Source organism: Tenrec ecaudatus, chromosome 15 (genome assembly GCF_050624435.1).
Source record: "Tenrec ecaudatus isolate mTenEca1 chromosome 15, mTenEca1.hap1, whole genome shotgun sequence".
Classification (NCBI taxonomy): Eukaryota; Metazoa; Chordata; class Mammalia; order Afrosoricida; family Tenrecidae; genus Tenrec; species Tenrec ecaudatus.
This window is the reverse complement of record NC_134544.1, coordinates 93,326,310-93,331,308: the sequence shown is the minus strand read 5'-3', so window position 1 is coordinate 93,331,308 and position 4,999 is coordinate 93,326,310. Positions and strand designations below refer to the sequence as shown.

Below are 4,999 nucleotides of genomic sequence, written 5' to 3'. Positions count from 1 at the left end.
TATGTGAAGGAAGCAAAAGGTCATTAAACACAGAAAAGCAAGAAAAAAATCAAAGTGGGTATCAGAAGAGACATTGAAATTGCTCATTACTTAAAGTAGCTAAGGCAAATGGAAGAAATGATAGAGTTAATAAAGTTGAACAGATAATTTCAAAGGGCAGCTCAGGAAGACAAAGTATTAAAAATTCATCATTTTTTCACCTTATATGCTACCAAGTCCTGCCAGCCACCTCCACCCCCATCTGCCCCAACCCAAAATGGCTCTGATATCTCCCATCAGCCTCCACTACAATCCCTGTGCACAGCCATATTCTTGAACTATCCCCACAACCTCCCCACTGCTCTCCCTGCATCCACACCTGCACTCTTTCTCCAAGTATCTGCACCAGGCTCCACACCGAAGCCCCAGTGATATACCTAATATTGCTATGACCATGTCACTGCTCCACTCAACTCCCTCCAAAAGTTCCCCGCCTTCATCAGGAAGCTGGATATCAGTTCTGGGAGGCCGGTTAGCACCAGAACCCAGCTGACCTGTGCCCAGCTCCTTCTTGTCCTTTCAAATGCCTGTGTCCCTGAGGCATCTGAAAGGGAGGACAGGCCCCAGCAATTTTCCTGGACTTTCATCCTCAGCTGTAAGTGTCCCGTGTCATTTCCACTCGGTCCAGCATCATTAGGATGTGTTTGCATGTCTCTCTGAAGCAAGGATCGCATCAGCAGCCACTGATTGCCTGCCAGACCTGCACTGAATCACTTAACCCACAAACATCTGGCCCACTTTAGGGACGAAACACTAGGGGCTCAATGAGGCTCAAAGACTTTCCCAAGGAAATCAGCTAATGAATAGAAAAACTAGAATTTGATTTCAATTCGGATGGTAGGGCCTATCAGCCTACACAGACATGCTGGAGGGCTTTTGTGTCTACACAGGAGCTGGATCTAGAAAGGACAGTGTGAACCTTCACGGAATGAACAAGAGCAGGTCTCTGCACAGGAACCACCCTCCACACTCAGGCAGGGACTGGAACAGAACTTCCCCCGAGTGAGATGTCAAAGGTTACTGGTGGTTAACAGGGTCAGTTGCAGAAAGTGGGGGGTGGAGGGTAGAGGTGATGGGAAAATGACAAGGATCATGGAATGTTAGCTTTCAAACAGATTTTTATAATAGCTGTCAATAAGGCTTAAACCTGTAAATAACTGAACAGGCAAAAGTTGTGACATAGATACAAGGGGGCTTCAAAAAGTTTGTGGGAAACTTCCATTCTTTGCAGATTTGTTAGAGTCATCACTGGGGCTTTTTCTTGCTTCTGGTTCCTTTGTTGGTCTGCTTTTGCACCTGCATGACCAGGTCCAGGGCCTTCTTGAAAGCTGGAATGACATGGTCCACTGGGGTGAGTGGTGTCCCCCAGGTCCCATACTCACTCAAGCAACAGCTGTCAACACCTGTAGTTGTTCAGGAGCCAGCAGAACTCCGACCCACTCCCCAGCCCCGACACCCCACACCCCCTTGCAACCAGCCTCACCTTGCAGGTAATTGAGAAGCAGGTCTACAGCGGGTTCTGCTTTATTCTCAATTTTCCCCGGGTTGTAGTCTGGCTGCTTGGACATCTCGGGAGAGCTTATCAGGTTGGACCTTGCTGCAACACAGAGGGAAAAGACCCAGCCAGTTCAGTAACTGCCAGTCAACATAGCAAGTTATTCCTGGGGTCCTGACTCAGGTAAGGAATGCAAATGCCTGCATAGATGCCCACATCCTGCCTCCTGATCCTCATCCAGGTCCCCAAGCTTTGCCTACATCACAAAGCTAAGAGTCGGCTTTATTTCTTGACCCTGTATGCTACCAAATCCTGCCAGCCACCCCCCTCTATCATCTGCCCCCAATGCAAAATAGCTCCGATATTTCCCGTCAGCCCCCACCACAATCCCTATGTCACAGCCATACCTCCTTTCTGAACTATCCCAACCTCTTACCCGCTCTCCCTGCAGGCACACCTGCACCCTTTCTCCAAATACCTGCACCAGGCTCCACACTGAAGCCCCAGTGATATACATCATGCTGCCATGGTCATGTCACTGCTCTGCTCAACTCCCGCCAAAGGTTCCCTGTGCTCATCAAGAAGGAGGATGAGTTCTGGGAGGCTAGTTAGCACCAGGACCTGGCTGGCCTGTGTCCAGCTCTTTCTTCATGTCCTTTCAAATGCCTGTGTCCCTGAGGCACTTGAAAGGGAGGACAGGCCCCAGCAATGTTCCTGGACTTTCATCCTCAGCTGTAAGTGTCCCGTGGCCTCCTTTCCACGTGGTCCAGCATCATTAGGATGTGTGTGCATGTCTCTCTGCAGCACGGATCACATCAGCAGCCACTGACGGCATGCCAGACCTGCACTGAGTCGCTTAACCCACAAATATCTGGCCCGCTTCAGAGACGAACCACTAGAGGCTCAAATACTTTCCCAAGGAAATCAGCTAATGAATAGAAGCACTAGAATTTGATCTCAATTCTGACGGTAGGGCCTATCAGCCTACACAGACATGCTGGTGGGCTTTTGCCTCTGCACAGGAGCTGGGATCTAGAAAGTACAGTGTGAACCTTCACGGAATGAACAAGAGCTGTTCTCTGCAAATGAATCACCCTCCAAACTCAGGCAAGGACTTGAACAGAACTTCCCCCTGGCCAGGGGACTGTAGGAAGTCCCATGTGGCTTGGGGATGAGCTTTCCTAGAAGAGCTAGATTGGGTGGAGAATTAAGACTACAGTAGAGATCAGGTGTCCCGGTGTCTGGTGGGTTACATGCTGTACTTCTAACCACAAAGCCATCAGCTGGAAACTACTGGCTGGAAAAAGAGGCTTCCTACTCCTGTGTAGAGTTACAGTCTGGGAAACCCCCACAGGCAGTTCTACCCTATCCATAGGGTCGCTGGGTCAGAATAGCTGCCAGTGAGTTTTCATGGGAGCGCTGCCTCTTGTCATGCCAGCATGTGTTCAAGGAGTAGTGTGGAGCACCAGGCCAGCCCCTCAGTCCCTCACTAGCAGAGCCACACCCCACCTGGATGGTCTCCTTGAGCAACTCTACAGCCTCCTTCAACTCCCGGATCTAGCTCATGGCTTCGGTAAAGCTGGAAATTTTCCTAAAAGCGCTTACTCAAAACCAAAACCAAACCAAAAGTACCCTACAAACCAAGCAACACACTCGGAATTTTCATTAGAGCAGGGATAAAAATGACTGCAGGTGGGAATACACAGTTAAAATGGAGTCGGCATTAATCTAAACATCGGACAAGCTACTTCTTCAGAGGCAGCAGAAACAGAAATATCCCTTTGGGCAATAGGCAGGAGCAGCTCCCACACTCCCCCACACTAACAGATTTGCAGAAATAATGGATCCAGTTCAATTGCCTGGATGTCTTTTACTGGCTACTTTCTCTGCATGAAAAACAATTACTGGTGGCAATTTCCTCCTGTCCCTCTTAAAGAAACCTTTCCTCCAGCTGTCTGTCCTCCACTAAGAAGCTTTCCTCCAGCTTTTTTCTACTGTTAAACACAAACAGGGTTTTTTAAAAATTAAATAACATGCAAAATTTTTTAAGAGTGTATGTGGGAACGGGGGTCTTCCGTACTTGAAGGGTCTTGCCCTTCTTTGGAGACTTATATGCCTTCCCAAAGAAAGACTGGCCCTCTTTTTGGTTGAGTTCCTGCTCACCGAACCCCATCTTTGTACAGCTGGGCCGGTCTCTTTCTCCTTTTACTTGCCACCTGCCATACGGTTGACTGGTAGCCACCAACCTGGGTCACCTCCCTTGAGGTCCCAGTCCTGGACTTACCCCACAACCTGGGAATGCCAATCACACCTCAATGCGCGGTGGGTGCGCTGGATTATCACTTCAACACCCTCATGGCTGAGCGCGCTCCCCGCTGCCGCCCTACAGGCTGTCAAGAATGAGCCAGGGCGTTTCTGGACTACTGGGTGCACCCCTCCCCCTCCCCTTCCCCGCTCCCAGAGAAGGCACCGCCCAGGGGACCAGACTGGGCAAACCTCCGGAGGAAGCCCTAACGTTTTGTGCTCCAGCTGCAGCCACTCGCTTCCTGAACAGCAGTCACTTCGTGGTGAGAGAAGCCACAGACCCGGGGCTCACCTGTGAGCGGAAGACGTTCTAGGAGTTTCAGGGAGGAGCCACCGCTGTGTGAAAGGAAACAATGGAGCGGGGGAGACACGCAAAGTTCCCGCAATGAATCCGGAACCCCGACGCCCAAAGCCCCAGTCTGGGATCCTACTTTCTCCAACAGGAATTCTCCCTAGGAACCCCAACCAATCCCAAAACTGGGGGATGGAAGCAGCCCCTGGGACACCCTCCCACATCTCACCACGCGAGGGGCGCTGACGGAGCGGGGGAGGGGGAAGCAGGGCGCTTGCACGCAGCCAGGCTGCTGTGTGCACCAGGGTCACCCCAAACTGGTCACTGCGCGACCCCTCACCTGGGCGCGCCGACTACACAGTGCTCAGGTTGCAGGCGCTTCTCTGGCACCACACACCAGGCAGAGCAAGTAGGACCCAGAGTATGACACACACTTCCGGCTAGGACACCGCCACTTCCGGCCCGTCTCAGCGTGACCCGGAAAGGGAGGAGAGTAGTCATGGGTGTGATCCGGAAACACATAAGTGAAAAAACAGGCAGGAGTTAAGGCTTCATTAAGCTGCATAGACATTCAGGAAAATAAGAATTTTACTTGATATGGCAGAGATTAATATGACATCATTCCCACCAACATTATTTGAAAGTTTGTTCTTCATTACACTGACCATACAGGAAGGGATTGCGATGAATTGGAAATAATAAAATGTGGAGGTCTTAGTGGGGAAAAAACCCGCAAACACCCAGATTCTTATCCTGACAAACGTTTAGATTATTATCAGATGTATGATCAAAGTCACATACCTCATAGACAGAACTGACTGAGCTAAAGGCACCAACTTCCCTATGTGACACTGAATATCCACCTGGTA

The 4,999-nt window shown here is 50.3% G+C and overlaps 1 long non-coding RNA gene across 2 annotated transcripts; it reads right to left on the bottom strand.

Moving 5' to 3' along the window:
• Positions 1–345: 345 nt before the first annotated feature.
• LOC142427761 (uncharacterized) lies at positions 346–4,585 on the bottom strand. Of its 2 annotated transcripts, none has more exons than XR_012780090.1 (3): positions 4,471–4,585; positions 1,523–1,636; positions 346–1,367 (listed from the first exon to the last, which is right to left on the bottom strand). It is a non-coding gene; the product is annotated as an uncharacterized LOC142427761 (long non-coding RNA). The 2 variants fall into 2 exon arrangements; XR_012780091.1 differs by lacking the exon at positions 4,471–4,585 and adding an exon at positions 4,131–4,263.
• Between the last annotated feature and the right edge of the window lie 414 nt (positions 4,586–4,999).